The following is a 25,679-nucleotide window of genomic DNA, read 5'->3' as shown; positions in this document are numbered from 1 at the left end:
AACCTGCAGGGCTACTGACCAAATGCTGGAAGGTGGAATTAGGCTGGGTGGCTCGTTTTTTGGCTGGAGCAGACACGATGGGCCAAGTGGCCTCTTTCTGTGCCATAAACTTTCTATGATTCTATGCTATGAAGTTGAGGAAGGAAGTGTCACAGATGGACCATTTGAAGATCAGAAGAGTGGAAATTGGAAATAAAGTTGGTGAAGTTTTCCAGTTCGGGAGGAGAGCAGGAAATGGCACCGATGCAGTCATCAATGTACTGGAAAAAGAGTTGGGAAAGAGGGCCTGAGTAGGACTAGAACAAGGAATGTTCGACTTACCCCACAAAAAGACAGGCATAACTAGGACCCATGTGGGTACCCATAGCAACACCTTTTATTGGAACAAAGCGAGTGGAGTGGAAGGAAAAGTTGTTCAATGTAAGAACAAGTTCAGCCAGGCGGAGGAGGGTAGTGGTGGATGGGGATTGATTGGGCCTCTTTTCAAGGAAGAAACAGAGAGTCCTCAGACCGTCCTGGTTTGCAGGGGGGGGGGGGGGGGGGGAGCGGGTGGAAGTGTAGAGAGATTGGACGACCATAGCGAAGAGGAGGCAGTTAGGGCCAGGAAACTGGAAATTGCTAAAATTGCATAGGGCATCAGAAGAGTCACGGATGTAGGCGGGAAGAGACTGGACAAGGAGAGAAAAAAAGTCAAGATAGGAAAAAATGAGTTCAGTGGGGCAGGAACAGGCTGAAACAATGGGTCTACCAGGACCCTGTTGATGTTCTTCTTCCTTTGGACAAGTGATTATCTCACTGATCTGCTAGATGCAGTAGTACTGTGTTTTAATTGTATAGCAATTAAGTATTAATTGTATTCAGGTGATGGACATTAACTGGGGATTCACTTGTGCTCCTCCATATACACGAGCAGACAAACTGGTTGTTGGATTTGGAGGTGCATGTTTGTAATGTGTATCACTGTAAATTAAAGCTTATAAAAGTGTGTAAAGCTTAAGCTCCAGTTCTATCCTTCAACTGCCTAGCTTTCTGAAATAGAACACTGAAAGCACAATATAGGAAGTAAGGTTAATGTGTAAAGGAAATGTGCGTTATGCACAAGATTATGTATAGTTTTGATTACTGAGATGAACCTGACTTTTGGCGACTCAAAGTACTAATACGTACAAAACACCGAAAATATATTGTAAATTAAAATTAAGTTTTCACAGCACATTTTCCAAAGAGCAAATGATTATGAAACATTCAGAATTAACATAAATGTTACAACAGTATAAAGCATACACTTGGATAGAACAGAGAAATAAAACATTCAATTCTGTTCGAACAGATTTGTTGGTCCATAATTTTAAGAAGGCCAACTTCTAAAAAGATAGCTTCCATTACACTGTTCCAAATTCAAGTATGCTGTAAAAACCTTCTCAAGTTTCAGTAATGTTCACATGCTCCTGAAAGCAATTTGAACATTAAGTCAATTTCCATTAAATTTACATACCGCCCTACATTTATAACAATCTAGTCCAAGGACATTGCAATAGTATCACCTGTGCTCTGAACTGGATATTAGCGTCTTTGCATATATGCTTCTTCAATCTCCTCGAAAGGTTCACCAAGAAAACGGTGAGTCAAGGCTTAATCATCAAGCGTTTATTTCACAGTAAGTGAATATTAGTGGCTAGGTTTTACGTTCAGTGGTGAAGCAATGGTGCTCGCTGATGTCCTTGAAGAAAACTGCCCACAAAGATCTAGCGATCTCTGTGGCACAAACTTCCCTTTTCCCAATGGCAATCTAAATCTAGTGCCAAGTCAAGGGGCTCTCTTGGCATGTAACAGCAGTCTGGCGAAAGGTCAGTGACCTCAAACGTTAACCCTGTAGCTCTCTCCACAGATACTGCCTGGCCTGCTGAGTATTTCCAGTATTTTCTGTTTTTATTCAATGTTTTATTATTTACAATTTCCAAAGCAAACACATTAGAATCTTAACTAACTATTGTCTCAGACATCTCTTAACTTTAATGAATACACTTGCTTTAAACACAGCATTTAAGTACATTAACTCTTCTTCCAAATCCTTCCTGTGAAAAATGTTCATAATATCGGAGATATATATCTATACAATTCCATTCCTTTAAAAAAAAAAGATTAAATTATGAGAACCAAAGAGACAAACAAAATTTAGTAAGATTCACTACCAACATGGCTATTGGGAAGTTGCTACACTTCATTGTAAATGAACAAAATCGTTCAATGGCCTGAATCACAGTGCTTTTAATCAGAAAAATCAAGCTGTAACTTCATTACTAAAGTACAGTTTTTTTGCACTTACTTTAGCTCAGATTTCTACTTTCTGAATATAAAATTCATCTTTTCATTTTACTTTGAAAAAGCCGCAGTACTAGAATCTGGGCAACTGCCATTTATTAGCTGGTGCCAAACATCAACAGAGGAATCTTGTTAAATCATACTGTAATAGGACCATGATTAGGTATGCTGACATGCATGCTTGATTTATATAAATAAATCTGGCTCATGGCCAAATGCTGTGATTTGATTCTAGTTTTAAAATGGAGTAATCATTATCTTAAATACAAAAGCAAAGGTTACTAAACAAGATAAGCGCATATGGTGTAGGGGGTAACATATTGGCATGGATAAAGGACTGGTTAGCTAATAGGAAGGAGAGAGTAGAGATAAATGGGTCTTTTTCAGGTTGGCAAGCTGTAACTAGTGGAGTGCTACAAGGATCAGTGCTGAGACCTCAACTATTTACAATCTATATCAATGACTTGGATGAAGGGAACAAATATATGGTAGCTAAATTTGCCGATGACATCAAGATAGGAAGAAAAGTAAGTTGTCAAGAGGAGGTAAAGAGCCTACAAAGCGATATAGATAGGTTAAGTGAGTGGGCAAAAATTTGGCAGATGAAGTATAATGTGGGAAAATGTGAACACTTTGGAAGAATGGAAAAGCCGTATACGATTTAAATGGAGAGAGATTGCAGAACTTGGTGGTACAGAGGGATCACTGGAGTTTAGAAGAATGAGAGGTAATCTTATTGAAATGTACAAGATCCTGAGGGGACTTGATACAGTGGATACTGGGAGGATGTTTCTTCTTGTGAGAGAGACTAGAACTAGGGGACACATTTTAAAAATAAGAGGTCTCCCTTTTAAGACGATGAGGAGAAATGTTTTTCTCTGAGTCGTTAGTCTCTCGAATTCTCTTCCCCAGAAAGCTGGATCATTGAATTTATTCAAGGCTGAATTAGATAGATTTTTGATAGACAAGGGAGTCAAGGGTTATAGAGGGAAGACAGGAAAGTGGAGATGAGACCACAACCAGATCAGCCATGATCTTATCAAATGGTAGAGCAGCTTCAAAGGGGCAAATTGCCTACTCCTGCTCCTAAGTCCTATCTTCCTATGTTCCTATAAAAGCAGCTTTGTTCAAGTTTCTGCTGATGCATATTAGAAGTAACAGCATACCTAAGATATAATTCCCTGTCCAAAGCAACAAAAGTATAATGTGTAGGATTTCAAAAATAAAATTACAGAAGAATTACAATTATCTAAATAGAGATTTTTTTTTTTACTATAAGGCAAGTACAAAGGATGATGTATACTCATCTCTAGACAAACGTTGGAAAATTAGTTTCTTTAGTATAGGGCTATGCCACGAATCCCTGCAACCACAGGAAAGGGTATCCCCTTACAGCACACTATTTTAGTGTCACAATAACAGCCGGGAGCATCACCCACTGGCCAGGCATAATGGGAAATCTCAGTCGCATTGTCCATGATTTTTCATCCATTCATTTAATAGTGGTGCACATTTGAAATTGCACCTATAATGCAAAAGACAATGGAATCTGTTAACTGAAAATCTGCTTAACAGATTATTTGCTATATTCTACTATAAATAAAATTTATTTTGTGTATTACATGCATAAGGGAAGTTGCAATGCAATGGCCAAAAGGGTTACTTCAAAATTACAATGGTCCATGTAATGTTAACTTGCTTAGTTCTAATTTCATTAAAGAACTGTCAACAATGTGTCCTTCAGACCAATAATGAACTGCTTTCGGACTTTTTCCGCACTCATCCCGGTAGCACAAATTGTAATAGAGGTCAACATATAAACATTAACTGAAAAGACAACACAGGTATGCTTCATAGAGTGCAAGATGAAGTGATAAGAAAATCATTTTTCTGTATCTTCCTTCCCCCGCCTTCTGCATTTGAACTTTTGTCTTTGAACTTACTGAAAGGGCAGCAAGAAAAAGCATTTCAATTAATAAATCTAAAGTAAAAAGTAAATTACTAAAACTGTGAATTGAAGATGCTCTGGTAGCTACAGAAGTAGAATACTGAAGTCTCACTCAGAGGGTTTACATTCCTCAGCTCAATCATCATTCAAACTTGAAATTGTCCTCAAAAATACAGGTTTTGCTGTAATTTCTGGAAGCAGCACTGCTCTCCACTCCTGAAGGTTTGAAGAACTGGTTAGATCAATCCCAACCCAGAAAAAAAAACATTACTCAAACACTGACTAGCCCTGATAATCTCCATGGAGACGTTCACAGCCGGAGGGCACAAAAAACTGACACGGCACCATCGAATTTCTGGACGGTAGTCTCCACACTCCAGTTTTGATCCGTTCATGCTCTATTATTTTGAATAAAAACTGTATTGTACCATCTGATTTTTTGTTGCAGATTATAAACATTCTGAAGGTTGTTAATAACTTGTAGTACTTAAAATAGTCATGAGTAAGATGTCAGGGTGAATGGGTTTATTCAAATTGATAAGAGGGAACAGGTTCATTCAGACAAACAAGTGGGGGTTGGTAGGCAGACCAAAATTCTGCAATGATACTGAACGTCAAAGAACTGCAACATGGGAACAGTGCCTTCAGTTCATTGAGGGCAAGCTCTAATTTAGGGAGCTTACTGTGTACAATTTGTTAATGGTTGACTGGTTTAACACAACACTGTCTGAACTCCTTGCTTCAGATAACTGGTGGATACTAAAATCTGGTATTATATTCTAGACTTAACAGAATGTATATACGCATACGAAGTGCAGCTGTTAGTTTCTATTGGTCGGCACCTCCATAATCATATAAATTTCTTAAGTTTCATTTTGTGCAAACACATAGTTCTTGTGACTGGAAAAATGAGTGGCAAGAAATGATGGAAAGAACACAAAAGATATAATAGGGTTTCAATGTGGGGTTGGATAGTAAGGAAAACCAAGTAATAACTGACACCATGTGGGGAGCAAGTAAAAGCGACAAGATCACATTATACCAACAATTTATACTGGCTTGCATTTGGAGCACAGAGAAGACATCTACGCTTAAGTAACTTGGTATATTAGTGTTAATTCAAAACGTGAGTATTTGGCTATTTGCAGTGGCAAATAAAAGTCAGATTTCAGCTGATTTATTGTAAATCTGACCTGTCATTATAAATTACAATAAAATACAACTTTAGGAATGATTACTGTACAAAAAAGAAAGGAACAGGACTGGGGAGTCCACTATAGAGGGGAGTGTGGAATCAGGCCAAGTACAGATAAACGCATTCTCTAAAGTGAGCCATAGTGCAATCCACCACAATTACCCCTGTGCACAACTCCTTTCTCTACTTTCAATCCTCACTGATCTAAATTTTTAGTATTTCATGCAAATGCATCCATCATATGTGCACAGTTTGGAACATAGGAACATAAACAGTCTATTAAGCGCCACAGACCTGCTCTGCCAATCAATCAGTACGCAATTAATCTGCATCTCAAGACATATGGAGCAAAGGTGGGAAAATGGAATTAATACCCTTATCGAACAAAAATCTATTTCAGTCCTGAAAGCTCCAAATATTCCTAGCATTCAATTTTTTTTCCCTGACAAAAGTGGGCGGGAGCGGGGAAGAGTTCCAGGTTTCTTTGTGTGGAAAAAGTGCTTCCAAAATGGTCTAACTCTAATTCTAAGATAGTGCCCCCTTGTTTTGGATATCTTCAGACGAAAGTTTCTCCATATCAACCCGATCAAATACTTTTTTATCACCCCTCAAGTTCCTATCCTCATGGGAAACAAGAGGATTTTATGCACCTTGACTTCATTATTTAACCCTCTAAGCCCTGTTAGCAGTCTGGTGAATCTGTGCTGCATCCCATCCAAGGCAGTCTGGTGCCCAAAAATGAACACAGTATTCCAGATGGGGTATGCCAAGGCTCTTACAACTGAAGCATAGCTTCCTCTTCTTTGTATTCCAGCCGCTTCAGATGAAGGCGAAGATTTCATTAATATTTTTGATTGCTTTTTGTACCAGTCTAGAAGCTTTTAATGATTTGTGTACTTGGACTTACAAATCCTTTTGCTCCTCTACAGTCCCTAGTTTCTCACCATTTTGAAAATAATCTGATTTATCTTTCCTGGATCCAAAGTGGATGATCTAAACTTGCCCACATGGAACACCATTGCATAGCTTTTCCTACTCACTCAATCCTACTACGTCCATTGCAATTTTCTGTTCTACTACTTTTACTACTGCTGTTGGATAGAGTGTTTTGACCCAATGACAATGAAGGAATATTTCAAAGTCAGGATGGTGTGTGACTTGCAGGGGAACTTGTAGGTGTTCCCATGTGCCTCCTGGCCTTGTTCTTCTAGGCAGTTGAGGTGTAGATTTGGAAGATGCTGTCAAAGAAGCCTTGGAGAGTTGCAGCAGTACACCGTAGATGGTACACACTACAGCCACAGTGTGCCAATGGTGGAGGGAGTGAATATTTAAGGTGGTGGATGGGATGCCAATCATACAGGTTGCTTTATCTTGGATAGCGTTGGGCTTCTTGAGTGTTGTTGGAGCTGCACTTATCCAGGCAAGTAGAGATTATTCCATCACACTTCTGATTTGTGCCTCGTAGATGGTGGAAAAGCTTTGGTGAATCAGGAGGTGAGTTACCTGCTGCAGAATACCCAGCCTCTGACCTGTTCTTATAGCCACAGCATTTATGTGGCTGGTCCATTATACTCCTAGTCAATGTGATCACCACTGGATGTTGATGCTGGGGGATTCAGTGACACTAATGCCATTGAACGCCAAGGGGAAATAGACTCTCTTTTTGGAGATAGCCACTGCCTGGCACTTTTGTGGTGTGAATGTTACTTGACCAAGCCTGAATGTTGTCAGGTCTTGCTGCATGAAGGCACAGATTGCTTCATGACCTGAGAACTGGCCAATGGAATGGAATTCTATGCAATCATTAGTGAATATCCCCACTTGATGGCTGATGAGATTGGCGTGTTGCTGCATGAGATGGGTACAAGGTTTGCCCTGTTTGGCACTCCAGCCCACCTTCCGCAGAGACACAGTATCATGCATCAGGTAGACAGCCCAACATTCTGTCACAAATGTTACCTGCCAACCTATTTAACATTTACTGCTTGCTCATGCCCAGCCTCCACAGAGTTTTACATTTCATTACATCTTATGTATACCTATAGGTCAGGCACACAGTCAAGATGCAACATATATTTGAAAACCTCGATACAGTTATATTATTCAAGGGCTTCAGAAATGAAGGCATTGCAACACAAACATGCTCAACTAATGATACTCAGGATGATTCTATGGGTTGGGCAGGTTGAGAACAGTCATCAATAACCTCAACTTGGCAAATGCAGAATTGCTGTAACAGCCATGTCATATTATTTATTGGGAAATGAGAGTAAAGTGGCTGGTCATACTGACCAATGCAGTCATCTGTTATAGCAGCACATTAGCTGATATTACATTGCTTGCTGAGAACCTTGCCAGCCTCTGACAGGATCATCTTATGTTGTGTGGTTTCTTTGCTGGTATCTTTAAACTCTACACTGGTTTCCTTCTGATCTAGAGAAAGCTGCAACAAGTAGGTGTGCCTAGCTCTGCAGACATGATCTGATGTTTACCTCCCTGGCATGTCTTTCTTTTTACATTGTTGCTCTCCAAACATGAAATACTGGACTGGAGACATTTTGAAAACAAACTTACTGCAGGGAGTAAAGAAATCTCATCAGCCAAAATGCACTATAAAAAACACAATAAAAAAAAAGTAGAAATAAAGAGAAAACGGCTAATAAGGATACAGTACTGAAATGTGCTGCAGTCACTACAATAAAAACCAAAAAACATACATAGTCTGTGACAATTTAAGGACTTCTCCACATACGGAGCATCACTCACTCCCATTCCAAATGGCCATACAAGGTAAATACAATAAATGCACTGCAAAAGCCACAGAATCTAAATGTTAATTTAATTGAAATACTTTGTATCAAATCTGGAGCCTCAATGAGGCGAAAGATATCAAATGAACACAAACTCTTGGCTAATAAAATGAATGCAGCAGAATTGCAGCCTGGTATGAAATTAGCATTGATCTTCCTTTCCCAGTTCTGCCATCCTCCATGTTCATTCCATATCAGTTTTCACTGTACAAATCACTGCAGAATTCACCTAGCATATCAATAGGTTGTGTGAAGCCATAAGTATATCAATTGCCAAAGTATGAGACCTTGTTCTGGAAACCATTCCACTTCAACAGTTAGTGCACCAACCAGAAGTTGAATCTGATTGGAGAATCTAACCCTTTGCCCAGTGGCAAAAGGAAGTCTCTCCTGTGACGTAGAGAATTCAACAGGATGGTGTTCAACTCCTGGACGTTGACCACCATCGCTTCTGAGGCCAATACAGAGTTACAGAAATATCTTCACTGCTCCCATCCTGATCCTTTGAAGGGCCCTGGGATGACAAGGAATGCACACAGAAATGTGTGTTTTCAAACAAATGACAAGCCATCCCTTCCTTAACTTAACTGCTTTTCGAGAGCAGAAGTTGCAACCAAAGAATGGGCCATTCACTGCTGCTGGTGAATGGCAGTTAAATATTGTGCCTACACTGTTGCCCTGCAATTCAGCAGTTACATGTGCAAGTTGGATTCCTGTGAATTCTACTGGTCCTGAGTCCACTGGTTTAAGAGATGCATTCCAAAGCCTGAAAGAGCAATGTGTCTCTCAAAGGGGTCAGCTGAAGGGAAGGCATTGAGTATGCTACTGATACTGACCAGTTGGGACAAAGGCAATTTGAGAGACTACTATTTTACTGGGTTCTGCCTGAGCAACCTCAAAATGTCTTGCACTGAGGACTACCAATATGGCTGTCACCATCAGACTGAGGGCATGGAGTATATGCCTATTGAAACCAAAAAGTCCTCTCAAAGAAGGGGCACCAAGTCTGAAAGGGAGGAAAATGAACCTGGGGCAGGAAACTCTTTCTGATGCAGTGCGTAAAAGGGTGCCAACAAATGTCATCTCCTGCAAACAATCCAGGTAAGTTTTCTCACAGTTGATGAGAAATCCTAGAGTGCTGCAAGTGCCTGCTGGATGGCTAACTGTGGACACTCATTATGGTGCTTTTATGATGCAACTGTCCAGATACAGGTAGATATACAAATATATTCTGAGAAGTTCCAAAACAGACAAGCATTTTCTTGCATGCCAGGAAAAGGTTGAAGAGGAGAATCTTGCATTAGTGATCATATTCCTGAGATAAAAATCAAATATTTTTGATGACATGACTGCATTGCCATGGAAAAATAGGTATTTCTCAGTTGTAGAGCAGTTAATATGATTCCATGGCACACGGCCTTAATTTATCAGTATTTCCAAGGATGAGGAAGAGGTTGGTGTTTCTTATTGAACTTTACAGGTTATAAATTCCAGTGCACTTAACTGTTTCTTTAATCTGCCTAGTTTATGCAGGCTTCACAAACAGTTTTTTGCTGAGAGATCGTTAAATGAAGGGGGTGGTGAGGTGCAGGGTGATAAGAGTGAGATTGAGATTATGGGAGGGGGGACTAATATTTGGACTGGCCAGGCAGGTGAAACAGGACTGGGTCACCGCCAGGAGATTGGGACTGGCGGGGCACAGTCAGGACAGTGGGCCTTGGGATAGGAGAAGGGAAGGAAAGGGTGGCAGGGTCTGGAAGAGGGGGATTGGGAGTGAAGGAGTCTGGCAAATAGGGGTGGAAGAAGAAGGAGACTAGCTAAATGGTGATTGGGTATGTGAGTTTGGGCAGGGAAGAGAGGAAAACTGTGTCTGGAACCTCAGGACGATGGGAGAATGGGCTGGGGTGGGCATCAGAGCCAGTATTTTCTGCTGAGCCAGGACCAGTAGCAGCAGCAACATGATTGGGTGGGGTGGGGGATGACACCAAGAAAGGAGCAGCCAGTAAACGGGTGAATGAAACCTGGGGATATTATTGTTCGTAAATAGTGAAAGATTGTTTCCACTGGTGGACGAATGGGGAACAAGAGTACAGAGACAAAGGATTCTCAGTGCATGGAGAGAGATACTCTCCCGGTTTTACATCACAAAGTCCAACACATGGAGTAATGAAGTGTAGGAGGACTGGGTATCAGCCAGCAGCAGCCCACAGTACTGCTGTGGAGCTGGGGAGGTTGGGGGCGGGGGCAGAAAGGGAAGTAAAACAAACTTTCCCTACAATTTCTTCAACAGCCTCCAGAGTTCCCTTCAAGACCTACTGTTTAAGCCTCTGAATAATTGGAAAAATTAGTCAGAGTTTGCACAGTGCATGCTCCACCTAGTTTATCATGAATTTTGCATAAGAATCCTGAAACAAGCACTCTTTTGTGCATATTTTAAAAATTGATTCAATGCTGATTTCACACAGTCACCAGGGATGCCTAAAAACAGTAGGGACCAAAATGGTGATCATGCTGCCGACATAGGTTAGATGTAGCACTAGGATATTGTGCCCAGAAATTGGTATACATGGTACCTATTTTACACCCCAAAAACAGAGGCAAATGCAAACCAATTTCTATCCTATGTGACCAAATAACTTTTGCCGAATATGGTCCACACAGGGTGCCAGAATGTCAGATCAGGTCCACCACGTAAATTGAGTTTGGCACGCCTGCTTGAGCGCTTTAGGTACCTTTATGGTTAGAACCTGAAGAAGTGACAATTTAGCTACATCAGTTTAATCTGGGCTCATAAAGCTGTGAACTGCACAAACGTTCAAAACACCAATGTTTTACTAATTCCAAGATAATTAGGCTTGTTGATATGCATCAATCTTAACAATAATGAAGTTAATTATCGAATTGCATTTTCTTACAAAAGTAAGAAATGTGGTATTGGTCCTATTTGAACAGTGTGTTATAGTTCAGTTGTTCAACTATTGCTACACATTAATAGCTTGATTCTGATGGGATTTACCAATGCAGCACCTGAATGTGTATCAATCTGTTAATCTTATTAACGACATCACTACAGTTTTTGTGGAAAAAAAAACCATCTGATTCAATTAAAACTGTGTTGCCTTTTTTTCTTGCAATCTTTTCCACACCAAGATAAGAGTACTTTCTTTTCAGATTGAATTTTCATCATTACTTCAACACAATCAGTAACCTGTAGATCATGTCATAAGACAACTCCATTTTTCCACCCAAATAAATTATATTTTTACATATATTCGGCAGATAGGTCAACCCCCCCCTTTTCAGCCACATCATGCCATACTCGCATTAGTAGTCAGGCGGGCTAAAGTGTGGCAAGTCGAAGAGACTTAGCAGTTGGCAGGAAAAAAGACAGAGGCGCAAGGGAAGAGCCAACTGTGTAACAGCCCCGACAATCAAATTTTTCTGCAGCACCTGTGTAAGAGCCTGTCACTCTAGAATTGGCCTTTATAGCCACTCCAGGCGCTGCTCCACAAACCACTGACCACCTCCAGGCGCTTACCCATTGTCTCTCGAGATAAGGAGGCCAAAGAGAGAGAGAGTCAGCCTCAAATTTTGGCCCCACAAATACATATATTTTTTTTAAAACTTACCTTATAACTGGGCACAAAGGATCAAGCTGTCGATACGGGCTGTGCTGCAAAGATACGCAGGAGTGTTAAGGCATGCCCACACAGAGCAGACCTTGCGAACGATGAAGAGAAATGAATCCTCAAGCAAACTGAATGAAGTATGCTGTTTTCAAGCTAAAAGTCGTAACTTTAATTTGTCAAATAACTGCTGCAGCAAGGGAATTTGGTGTTAGTGAAAAACTGTTGCTAGAATGGAAGAAGGAATCTACCCTGAAGATGCCCCGCCCTGAGAACGGGGACTAGTCACTGGCGTGATCTTGAGAAGCATGTATCAGAATGGGTCCTCAAAAATCGCCAGAATGATTACACCGTCACCAGAAATGCAATGCATATATATGCACTTAAGTGGACCAAATCAACCTCTGAATCCAGCAAAGATTTCAGGGCGACAGCTTTAGGTGTAGTCGCTTTATCGAACAAAAATGTCAAGTGTTGTGACAGAAGACCAAGATTGCTCAGAGACTACCGAAAAGACCTCAATGCTAAAATTACCAGTTTCCAGCGATTCATCATCAGATAGTGGCAAAATAATGAATACCCATTATGCCACATTGGAAATATGGATGAAAAGTTCATGAATTTCGAAATGCCCAGGAACCGAACTGTGGAATGGAAAGGTTCAAAAACAGTTCTAGTGAAAACTGCAGGATATGAGAAGACAAGATTCACGGCGGTACTAGCCTGCATGGCCGGCAGAACGAAATTAAAGCCTATGGCAATTTTCAAACATAAAACCATGCCAAACATCAAGTTCCCTAAAGGGGTTTTTGTGCATGTCCATGACAACAGTTGTGTGGATGAGGATGGAGTGAAGTTATGGATTGAAAATGTGTGGAACAGGCATCCTGGCGACCTACATAAAGAATACAGCTTATTAATGTGGGACATGTTCAGTTCCCATATAACCGATAAGATCAAGAGGTGCCTGCGAAGACATAACACACACATTGCAGTTATACCAGGGGCTCTAATGTCCGAAGTTCAACCTTTGGATGTGTGTCTCAACAAGCCATTCAAGGATCATGTTCACACCGAATGAAATAGGTGGATGGTTGACAGAGGAAAAAACCTTCCCCACTTCATGTTTTGAATGGTTTTGACATCAAATCATGGGATTGTTTAAAAAATGCAGAATGCTCAATTCAATGGATGGAGAGGAAGATGATTTGTTGTGGAGGAATGATTATGAAACTGAAAGTGCCACATCTCATCCAGACTGGGTTCCTTACGATGCCAAAGCCAAAGTGACTCCAAATGAATTTGCTGAACTCTTTGCTTCAGATGCCAAAGACAAACAATTTAACAGGTCTTAAAATTTGATTGTGGCTAAGGCATCTTTTTAGAATAATTAATTTATTCAATAAACCGTGCCACATTAATGTAATATGAATTACCAGTGTTTTGCTTTTTCCACATTTCAAAATGGCGACCACCCACACTGGCAGATCACATTTTATATTTGGCATACAAGTCGACCCTATTTTTGGGATGATATTTGGAGGCTTCAAAGGTCGATTTGTATGCCGTGATCTACATATTAAATTCAGAAAGAAAATTACTAATGATAGAATGTCAACAATAACAACTTGTATTTATATAGTGCCTTTAAAGTAATAAAACTTCCCCAGGTGCTTCACAGGAGCATTATAAAGCAAACTTTGACACTGAGGCACATAGGTGATATCAGGGCAGATGGCCAAAAGCTTGATCAAAGAGGTAGGTTTAAGGAGTGTCTTAAAATAAGAAAAAAGAGCTAGACAGGCATAAAGGTTAAAGGATGGAATTCCAAAGCTTTGGGCCTAGACAGCTGAAGGCACAGCCATCAACAGTGCAGCAATTAAAATCAGGGATGCTCAAGAGGCGAGAATTAGATGAATGCAGATATCTCAAAGGGGTTGAGGGCCTGGAGGAGATTACAGAGAAGGGAGGACATGCAGGGATATGAAAACAGGATGGGAATTTTAAAATAGAGTTGTTGCTTAGCTGGGAACCAACTTGATCAGTGAGCAAAGGGATGATGGGTGATTGGGACTTGGTGCGATTAAGGACACAGGCAACACAGTTTTGGATGACCTTAAGTTTACAGAGGGTAGAATGTGGGAGGCTAGCCATAAGTGTGTTGAAATTGTGAAGTTTAGAGGCAACAAAGGCATGGATGAGGGCTTCAGCACCAGATGAGCTAAGGCAACTTAATACTTTAGAGTTTTTATCCAACAAAATGTAATCTGCTTTGTGTAAATTGTTACATTAATGGAAGTCAAAGGTTTCTATTTGAACCTTATTGTCAAATTTCTATTTGAAAAATATACCTTTGAAGTAGTTTTGTTTGGTCTGGCAAGCTCATATCCAAAATTAAATCCTGCCTATGCCACTAATGAGAATTACTTTCTACCTTGGAAACCTGTAGCACAGCTACTTGGTCATTTAATTATATATTTGTCAGATACTGTGGGGGGAATTTTCCTAGGCTGTGGAAGGTGGGTTTAGAGACAAGTGGAGTGGGCAAGTCCCAGAAATTTACATGACTGGAATCCCAATGTGATCCCACCCTCTACTGGCTTTCTCCAGGGGTTGAAAGACTGAAGGAGAACTGGGACCCCTCCCCCTCTTGGATCTGTCACATATGAGGTTAAAAAAACAATTATTAGTTGTTTTAACAATCATGAATTTCCTACCCATGGAACATGTTTTCCACCTGTCAGCAACTTGCCAGGGTCACCAATCTGAGTGCATAGCAGATAATGGTTCTTCAGTGAAACGGACGAGCTGGGAAGGCTTTAATCTGTTACACTGAAGAGCTCCAGCCATGGCCATTGAGATACTGCTGTTCAAAGCACTTCTCTCAGAGTGCATTCACTGCTTGACAGGTGATTACCAACTTCCTGGAGGGTACTTCACTTGTCTAGCACTTCACTCACCTTCAGCTCCACTTCTTGCTGCTAACCTTCACAACAGCATGGGAGAAGCTTATGCAGCTCCCCCCTTCCACCTCTGCTGAGGGGGAAGAGCAGAGTATCAACAGCAGCACCAGCTGCCTTCTCCTCTTGTCGCATGCCACTACACAAGGCAGATAGAATGGACACCAAGATCCAGCTGAAAGGAGGCAAGACCCTCAAAACAGGATCTGCAGGTACAGAAGCAGCTCTCTCAATGTTAGGTCGTTGCTGATAACTGCAGTCTCCTGGAATGATTTCCTTCCCAGTGGATCAGGTGGGCACGCACTGCCAATGGCCGACAAGGTGCCCGTCATTAGAAGGCCACTGTCACCACCTCCTCACCTCTGGCCAGTTCTCTGCCTCTCACCAAGTTGTGTGCTCTCCTCTCCTGCAAGCAGAGATGTGTTTGTAACGGCTTGTGTGGAGAGGAGGGAAGGACACCATTTATGGAAAGTGACTTTGATGAATGGGTGCTAGAAGGCAATAGACTGATGGCGAATGAGTGTGTTGGCTGTTCAGATGGGGATGTGAGGCACCTGCAGTGAAAGGAATGAGTGGAGTTGCAAGGTGTGTTGACCTGGGGCATCCTGTGCAGGAGAATGCTGGTCAAGTCAGACTGGGTCTTGGCACCTGCAATTGTTAGGGCATATACTTGTCACGCCCTCCTGAGGTCCTAGATCCTCTCGGTGCATTGTCTCCAGTTTGGAGGGAGCACACTTCTGCTACTGACTTCCTTGGCCACTTACATACACACCTGCTTGGTTAGAGAGGTGGTCCTCTTTCCCCTGTCCTGGGACAGCTCACCTCACTGCAGCCCCTCAGATCCTGCAGTAGGACCTCCAGGGAAGAGTGAGAGCAGGGGTGAGAGTGGCCAATGACCAAAACGTCTGAAAATTAGTGGCTGAAGAAAAAGTCTGAAATTTTTTTGACAATCATGTAATTATAGCCCTGTTAATGATCTGCAATGAATGCAAATGCTTCCAGGCCACTTCAAACATGTAGAAATATTAGTTTTCCCTTTATCTTTGGAAACCATCAAGACAGTGGACCAATGTACTTGTATAAAATTACCAAAGTGACCTCAGCATTCCAACATTTCAGTATTTAATACAATTAGTACATCATGTAATTATGAGGAATTAAGTAAATTTTAACACCAGAACTGGCAGTTCCGATTTTTTTTGTTAAAGCCGGTCTTCTGGGTGTGAAGGTCAGAAACTGCAAGGGTGTCCAACTTTTTCATGTTTACATTACAGTTTTTGTCCTACACAGGGGGCCGGTGAGCAAAGTTCAGAAAAATAAAGGCATTAGAAATTTATTCTACTATCAAAATAACAAAAGAAAATATGCATTTTTGTGAACAAGCTTTAAATGAGAAGACTAATGTATTAACTTACTTTCTTGATACTATGTTGAACACTGATTTAGGCAAGATACCTAGCATCATTTTTGCTTACATACATAGTCAATGTCTGCCCGCACACTTGATGTAGTGATGCAAAGTATTCTGGATAGATGTCCGCCTATCAGGAGTGATCTCTCTCTCTCTTTTTTCCTTCCCCACCATGTCTGGCCCTCTTTCCCACCAGCACGCCCCCCCCCCCCCCAATGTCGGTCTCACTCTCTTCCGCTGTCAGTCACTCACACTCTTTGTCTGTCTCTCTCTCCGCACCGCCCCCCGGCCCTCCACGTGTGTTAGTCTGTCTCCCCGTTGGTTTCTCTCCCTCTCTGCCTGCGTGTCATCCAGTCGCTCTCTTTCTTTCTCTCTTCCACCGCCCCCCCCTCCCGTGTGTTGATCTCTCTCTATGTCCTTCGCCCTCACTCTCTCTCTCTCTCTCTCTATACACTGCGCTACAATAGTAGGTGCAGCTGATCCCAGCGCACCTGCATTGCGAACTGCCAATCAGCATTCACCCCACCCAGGCAGATCCTGGCCAGTCACAAATACTGACCAATCATAGACAGGGCCAGATTGTAAGCTTTGGTGGGCCAGAAGAAGCCAATGGCAGACTTCCAAAACCGAATGGCCGAAATCCGCCGTTTGGCAGAAATTTCTCATCTGTGGTTGAGACCCCTGGGGCAGGGGGGAGGGGTCAGCCTTCAGGGTCTCCTCTCCATTCCGGTGATTCCTGTAGTCTGAAAAATCCAAGCGCTGGTGGGCCTTTCTGAAACATGCCCAGGTCCCTTTCATTATAAATCCTTCCTTTGACAGAATGGGCATGTTAAAGGCCTGCTCAGGTCAGAAAAAGAAAACCCGACCTGAACTCGACAGAACCACATCGGACTCGAGCCCGATCCGGCCCGAGTCCCTCCATTTTTTCCCCACGCCCGACCAGACCACCGGAATGTTCACTTTACCTACCTTCCGACTCTGAATCTGCAGGAAGCTGCAGCATGAGCGCAATGACGTCACAGAGACGCTCACTGCGCAGACTCAGAGTTCCCCTCCTTGACGTCCCAGACTCCCAGCTGGGGTAGGCTTTTCAACTTTTGACACTTACCAGCAGAGCAAAATGCAACCCAGACCCGGCCTGACCCGACCCGAGCCCAAAAGCCGGACGCAGAAGAGTGACCCAACCCGAACCCGACATGTCGTCAGGTCCTGTCGGGTTCGGGTCGGGCAGCAGGCCTTTAGGACACGTCCTGCTGCCCTTCCTCTCTGATTGGATGGGGTGCCCTGAGGCATATTATTAAATGGTTTGTTCTGGTAAAGAGCAACTACAAAGTACGCATTTCGAAAGGTCGAGTTCCAAACCCAAAAATGGTCCCACCCTTGCGCCAAGGAATAAGTTGAAAAGATTCCATCCTGTGTCCTGGATCTATCAGACAGGCAAGCACAGCCTTCTGACTCCAAAGCAAATTTAACTTGTATTGCATTTCAGTTACAAAGATATATCCCTAGAACAATATGGATGTTATGCCATGTAATGCACAATATATCAGAGCCATTGATTTATGGTAATTGAATAATTGGAAGTCTGATTTTATTACATTGGATTCTGAAACTTGTGTGTTTTGGGGTTGAATTCTCTGACTGTTCATTTTTCTGAGAGAACTGTAAATTAGTGGTCTGGATTATTCTTATATTCATACATATGTGGCATTTATTTTATATATATTCCTGTACCAATGTATTTAATTAGTACCCTTTACATTTTTTTTTTTTAAAACAGCTGAGAATACTCAAAGATGGCACGCAAGAAATACAGGTTGCAGATGGGTTAGCTAGCGGTACTGAAGAAGCTGGGAGCTCATGGGGTTTAGCAATGTTGAAGAAGTGGCTTTGGTTGCACTGAAGGGGATTTGACAGTACTGGGGTAGGAGTGCTGATGTTTCATGGGATGGATGGCATATGGTTTGGCAGTACTGTGAACAAGGAACCTAGAGTTTGGTAGAACTCAAGTGAAATGGGGCATTTCATTCACAGGTAGGTTCCTGATAGCAAGATGATCCTTGGATTAGCATCAATGGTTTGTTGGTTTGTAACAGATCTCTACAAATATTAAATTATTGCTTTCTAATTATTTAATGGCAAAATAGGCCAATAAGGAATACCATATGAAAAAAGCTGTAAAAACCATTCAGGCATTTCAAAGTGCGGCAAAACAGTATGATTAAAGTAGCATTGCACAGAAATTGTAACAGAAATTAAAATGCAAAATATATAGGACACACTTGTTATATGCAAAACGTTTATTATAGATACTAATAAAATTCAGGTAGTTTTGGAAGAAAGAATTCTATTTGTACAATACTTTTCACGACGTCAAGGCATCCCAAAATACTTTATAGTCAATTAAACACTTTTGAAGTGGAGTCACTGTCGTAATGTAGGAAACATGGCAACAGTTTGCGCAAAGCAAGGTCCCACGAACAGCCTCATGATAATGACCAGATAATCTGTATTAGTGATGTAAGTTGAAGGATAAACACTGACCAGGAGACCAGAAAGAACCCCCTGCTCTTTTTTGAAATGGTGCCACAATCTTTTACGACCATCTGTATTTTCTGATTCTTGCTATTCCTAATTTCCACCCATACTGATTCGACTTCATGATCTTCTGAGGCCAGATCCTTTCTCACTAATGTCTTTGGTCATCCTTTACTATCAGGGCTACCCCTCCTCCTTTGCCATTCTATGTCTTTCCAAAATAGCGTGTGCCCTGGAATATTTATTTCCCAAGCTTGATCACCCATGTCTCTGTAATGGCGATTAGATCTAAATCATATACCTCTATTTGTGCCACTAATTCACCTATTTTATTGCACATGCTGCGTACATTCAAATAAAGAACCATTAATTTCATCTTTTTTTACTTCTATCCCCTGCAATGACCTTATTCGCTGATGTACAAATTTTGTTAAACTCTCTGTCCCTTCCTATCTCATTGTGCATGTCTTTACCCACAACACTATACTGTTCCAATGCCTCAACCTTTCTCTTTGAATTTCTAAATCTCCCTTCACCTGAACTCCACCCCCCACCATTAGTTCGCCACCTCTAGTCTTATCTGCTGGCACACTCTTAAGTTGTAGGCTCTGTCCCTTCCTGCCACACTCCGATTATCATTGCCCTTATTGCTAACTTGCCTTAGATTTAGATTTTTTAGATTTAGAGATACAGCACTGAAACAGGCCCTTCGGCCCACTGAGTCTGTGCCGACCATTAACCACCCATTTATACTAATCCTACACTAATCCCATATTCCTACCACATCCTCACCTGTCACTATATTCCCCTACCACCTACCTATACTAGGGGCAATTTATAATGGCCAATTTACCTATCAACCTGTAAGTCTTTTGGCTGTGGGAGGAAACCGGAGCACCCGGAGGAAACCCACGCAGACACAGGGAGAACTTGCAAACTCCACACAGACAGTACCCAGAAATGAACCCGGGTCGCTGCAGCTGTGAGGCTGCGGTGCTAACCACTGCGCCACTGTGCCGCCCTTCTCCTCTTTCTTTATATCACATCTTCCCTCACTTGATCCTTCACCCCCAACTATTTAGTTTAAATCCCTCTCTCCCGCCCTAGTTATATGACTCGCTAGAACACTGGACCCAGCACAGTTCAGGTGAAGACCGTCCCAAAAGTACAGTGCTCACTCTCTCCAGTACTGGTGCCAGTGCCCCATGAACTGAAACCTAGTTCTCCCACACCAATCTTTGAGCCACACATTTACCACTCTAATCTTATTTACCCTACACCAATTTGCTCATGACTCAGGTAACAAACCAGAGATTATTACCTTTGAGGTTCTACTTTTTTAAATTTAGCCCCTAGCTGATTACACTCTCTATGCAGAACCTCTTTCCCAGTCCTAACTATGTCATTGGTACCCACATGGACCACCACAACTGGATTCTCTCCCTCCCACTGCAAGTTCCTCTCCAGCCCTGAGCAGATGTCCTGAACCCTGGCATCGGGCAGGCAACACAGTCTTCTGGACTCTCGCTCTTGGCTGCAGAGAACGGTGTCTATCACCTGACTAGACTATCTCCTACTATCGCTACATTCCTATTTACTCCCCCCACTTGAACAGTTTCCTGTACCATGATCAGTTCACTCATCCACCCTGCAGCCCTTGCTCTCATCCATACCTGTTGAACAATTGCAAGGGTTAAGGTTCCTCCACTTCTGCCTCACTTGCAGTTACACCCTCCTGTCGCTGACCGAATCAGACGACCCTATCCTAAGGGGTGTGACTATCTTCTGGAACCAGGTGTCCAAGTAACTTTCCCCCTGCTTGAGGTATTGCAGTGTCTGTAGCTCAGTCTCCAGCTCATTGACTCTGAGCTGAAGCTCCTCAAGCCGCAGATACTTATGGCAGACATGGCTGCCATGGATCATGCTGGTGCCCACCGGCTCCCACCTACTGCAGCCACAACACATCTCCTGCCCTGTCATCTTTATTATGTGTTAATTATAAATTAAGAAAAACAAATTAATAAACCCCACTACTACTAAGCTCCACTGCTGCTGGTAAAACTTACTATTACTAATAAAACCTTACTGATAAATTACCTGAATCTCAGAAGATTCTTATTCTTTCAATTAATGTTATACTGACCCCAATTAAAATTCCTTAGTTTAGTTAAGAGCAAAAGAGAAAATATTCACCAACCAATCACTTACCTTCTTTGCTGGAACGTCACACATCAATTCCTCTTTCCCCTTCTGCACAGAATTCCCCACGTGAACCAATTTCCCACCTCCACACTCTGACTGCGTCTCGCTCAGGTGAAGACTCCTCCCCGTGCACCCCTTACTCTATGAGGTCTGAAAACCTGACTGCTTTTATAGAGCCTCTAGTGAGTCACTAGCCAGCTTAGCTTCCTGCTACAGTAATTAACACCTACTGAACCAACTACTTTTAGCTGACTGAAGATAACTGCCAATGCCAGGTAGCTCCCTGTTTAACAAGGCAATTTGACTAACTTGAAGTTTAAAAGTTCTGTGTCAGAGCCTGACTCTTAATGTAAATTAAAACTGGAGAAAAACTTACCAGAACTTACCACGTGAACCAAATTCTCACCTTCACACTCTGACCACGTCTCACTCAGGCGAAGTCTCCTCTCTGTGCACCCGAGATGAGTGCTATCAGTAAGCCAAGGCTGTTACAGAGTCCAGACCAAATGCAGAGTTAGTATGGGACCAGGACAAGTAGATATTTAATGTATTACAGATATAATTGGATTGGGAGTTCTTTAAATATAAGATATTTCATCGATACGTGCTTTCCTTTACAGGTCAATGAGGAAGAAATTAAACTCATGGATGCTCATTTTCTAGTGTAAAATCATTTGCAAGACATCCAAGTTTCACATAACAACATGCTGCACAAGAACTATGCCAGAATTACCTATGATGGAAAGAAGAAGTTGCAATTATATAAAGCAAGTTAATGCTCATGCTTGTGTTCAAGTTCAAGGCATTCATCTAGAGGGTGCAAGAACTGTGTCTGATGGTAGGAGTAATTGTTGGTGCTGGTGAGGGGGGTGTTAGGGAGGGGGAAAACAGATCAGTCAACTAAGTCCATTCCTCGATGATCTGCTGCCATAAAGCTCAGATACTGGCAGGAATGGCGAGCCTTGTTCTTCTTCAGCATCCTACTGTAAATTAGTTCATTGCATACTGCAATGCTGCAAGAAGTTCAATGCTCCTCACATTACCCTGCTCTACCATCACTGATCCTTTGCCTCCGTACTTTTTCCTGCTCTGCGGAAAGAGCACCTCCCTCCTTCTGATCACCTCCTCCATAAGGCTGTCCAGAGTAGTTTCTGGAAATCAAGGAACCTCTGCATAACTTCTGAGCCGCCATCTTTGTTTAACAGCAATGGTTGAGAAATATGATTCTGATCCAGAAACGGTAATTTGCCATTCCATTTACAGATTGTGTAATTTTCCCTATTGTGGACTCAACCCAACCCACTAACTCACTGAGCTATGAAATCTATCCCGAGATAAAGCTCTCTGAAATTTCTCACCACCTATAAAGATAACCCAAAATAATATTCCAACCTACATATTCAAGACTATCTAGTTGCTTTCAATAAATTATAGTTCGATGAAGTCCCATCACCAGATAAGTTTTCTTATTTCATAGATGGTTTATATCTAGTATCACCTTTAATCCCATTTTTAAGTTGATACTTATTCAGTTTTTAGAAAAAAAAACATAAAAACAAAAAGCTTGCAGTTTTAATTATTTTCTACATGAGCCATTTTAAATTTGCATATATGAAATAATTTAAGTGAAATTATCAAGTGAAATTATTAAAAACAGAATAATTAAAGCATTTGCCATATAGACGTCCCCTTTTACAAATGTTGGTGCCTGACGTATAAAATACGTTTTTTACTTTATGAAAAATTCACTTGTTTTCCAATGCTATTGTTAAAGTTCCAGGACTTGAGCATAAAGGAAATTAAGTCTGACACTCCAGTGCAGTACTGAGGGAGCACTGCACTGTCAGAGATGTCGTCTTTCAGATGAGACATTAAAACCAAGGCCCCGTCTGCTCTCTCAGGTGGACATAAAAGATCGCACGGCACTATTTTGAAGAACAGGGGAATTATCCCTGGTGCCCTGGTCAATATTTATCCCTCAATCACCACCACATAAACAGATTATCTGGTAATTATCACATTGTTGTGTGCAAATTGGCTGCCACGTTTCCTACATTACAACAGTGACTACACTTCAAAGTACTTCATTGGCTGTAAAATGCTTTGGGACGTCCTGTGGTTGTGAAAGGCGCTACATAAATGCAAGTTTTTTTTTCTTTTTCATCAGTATGACCGTACCAAATTAAATCAGCAAAGGAGATCTCCTCCAGTATGTATTTTTTTAATGTACATATTTGTAATTATATTTTACCTAGATTATTAAAAATGCTCTTTTTCTGCATTTTCCTTTCAGAGGAGTGGCCAACAATTTGATGATAATGCCCAATACTACTAATCAATACTGCTTTAATCATAGAAATTATTTTAATTTTTATTCTCAATTGAAGCCTTTTGAATTTTATTTTATTTTTGTTTTTGCAAGAGATTTAGTTTAGTTATACAGCACTGAAACAGGCCCTTCGGCCCACCGAGTCTGTGCTGACCATCAACCACCCATTTATACTAATCCTACACGAATTCCATATTCCTACCTCATCCCCACCTGTCCCTATATTTCCCTACCACCTACCTATACTAGGGGCAATTGCTAATGGCCAATTTACCCATCAACCAGCAAGTCTTTGGTATGTGGAAGGAAACCAGAGCACCCGGAGGAAACCCATGCAGACACAGGGAGAACTTGCAAACTCCACACAGGCAGTACCCAGAATTGAACCCGGGTCGCTGCAGCTGTGAGACTGCGGTGCTAACCACTGCGCCACTGTTTTAATCCAGTTTTTAATTCCCATATTTTGGTAATATTTTAATTTTAATCTTGGAAACAATTATAATCAAAAAAGTTTTTGCTGGACAGATTTTCATTCTAATCCTTTCAGAATTTATGTTGCACTTCTCACACAACTCATAAGGCCAATGAAAACTTTATTCACTCATCCTAATTTCCAATAGGTGCAGACTTGTTGTTTCAGTCCTAATGATTTTTCTAAGTTTCCGTCTCAAAAATTTACTTTTGGTTGGCCTTTGTAAAAAAACTTAATCCAATTTTGATATAGTTAATAAAAAGCAATAACTGCAGCTCAATTAATTGCCGCCTGATTTTAGTCATCTAAAATAATACTGCTACTGATCAGAAACTGGTTGATATTTTTAAACAAAATAAGGACTACGTAAGGAAAGTTTGCTCGATATAGTAATTGCCTGTTCCTGCAAAATCTTTCCCACCATCCACAATAATGGCACATCTATGAAGTTTTCACAGTACTATTCCCTGAGATGCATACATATACTTAAATACATTTTTAGTTGATCTTACCCCTTTTATTATAAAAAGACCCCTTTTAAAGTGATAAGCGTGAAAGCTATACAGCTCCCGATCACAAAGACTTTAAATAAATTAAACTGAAATATTGGGAAAATTGTCTTTCTGACCATTATTTTCAGTTACTTGTCCCTTTAAAGATCGAGGAAGAAAGCAGCACCACCCAAGTGGAAGCGCCACTGGGTCTCTGGAATGACATCAGTCTGGAGGCAGCAATATTTCGCTGGTTTCCAAAGTTGGGCAGTACAAGTGTTGTAAAACTCGGCGTGGCGTGGACTGCACCTGCCAGCAACAAAACACTTAATCCTGTGTCACATTACGAGTTGTACCAGCGTTTGAAAGGAAGTCAGGTCCGAAGTCCTGTCCCTATCAGCTTGGCACATTTAACAGCAAGGACCCACTCTCCCTGGCTGATCGCGGGCCCTCGACACTCAGCTGTTCACAGCAGGAGGGAGAGGAGGAGAGGGAAAGAAAACCAACATCTCCTAAGCATCTGCCAATCACCCCCTGCCATCTACACCACTTGCATTCAGTTACATTACTAACAACCGTGCATGACTGCAGCTGCTTACTGTCCCTCTGCAGTGCCGAGGAAGTCAAAAGTTTTGTAACTCCATCAATATACACCAATTCCAACTCGCGCCGACCTCTCACCTCCGGGGAAGTTATCGCTCGTCGGTTGCTCTCAGAATGTTCTGGGTAGGTTCTAGAACAAGCTCGCGGACGCTTCGCGCTGTTTACCGACGTTCCTTCCAACAACCGCCAGGTTTGGGGGGCTGACAGACGGAAGTGACGCGCTATGGCCAAGGCAGAGGGAGGAGAGATGCGGGCCAATCGCTGTGCAGTTGGAGTGTGTGTATAAACGAAGTTAAGTTCGTGTGTCACTCACACAAGCTGAAAGCATTAAACAAAACTTTTGTTGAAAAGTGTGCCTGTACACGGGGAAAACAGCAAACACATTGTTTTGTTAATACTTAAATAAAGACAGAACGTGCTGGAAATACTCAGCAGGTCTGGCTCCATCTGTGGAGAAGGAAGCAGACTTAAAATTCAGGTCTGTGACCTTTCATCAGAACTGGCAAAGGTTTGTAAAGGGGCTTTAAGCACGTAAAGGGGGCGGGGAGAGAACAAAAGGGAAGGTGTGTGATAGGATAGAGGGCTGGAGAGATTAACTGACAAGGAGGTCATGGGGGCAAAGGCAAAGAGAGTAATAATGGTGTGGTGAAAGACAAAGCATTAGTGCAGAGGGTGTGTTAATGACAGAATAATGAGCAGCCCTAGCCAAAAACACATACATGAAAAACTTAGTAGGCAGGCACGTGGTATAAAAAATGATGAAACAAAATAA

The 25,679-nt window shown here is 41.7% G+C and overlaps 1 protein-coding gene across 4 annotated transcripts in view; it reads right to left on the bottom strand.

Moving 5' to 3' along the window:
- LOC137379660 (peroxisome proliferator-activated receptor alpha-like) overlaps nt 1–25,105 on the bottom strand; it is a 185,744-nt gene extending 160,639 nt beyond the window's left edge. The window contains exons 1-2 of one of the 4 annotated variants that reach the window (XM_068050817.1): nt 24,986–25,105; nt 21,389–21,497 (exon numbers count right to left, since the gene is read on the bottom strand). The gene's annotated coding sequence lies outside the window, so the exon portion shown is untranslated. The remainder of the gene's footprint in view (nt 1–21,388; nt 21,498–24,985) is intronic. The other 3 variants (XM_068050818.1, XM_068050816.1, XM_068050815.1) reach the window with 3 other exon arrangements.
- Nucleotides 25,106–25,679: the final 574 nt, after the last annotated feature.

This window comes from Heterodontus francisci, chromosome 18, assembly GCF_036365525.1.
Source record: "Heterodontus francisci isolate sHetFra1 chromosome 18, sHetFra1.hap1, whole genome shotgun sequence".
In the NCBI taxonomy this organism is placed as follows: Eukaryota; Metazoa; Chordata; class Chondrichthyes; order Heterodontiformes; family Heterodontidae; genus Heterodontus; species Heterodontus francisci.
Note: the sequence above shows the minus strand (reverse complement) of the source record. Positions and strands in the feature narration are given on the sequence as shown.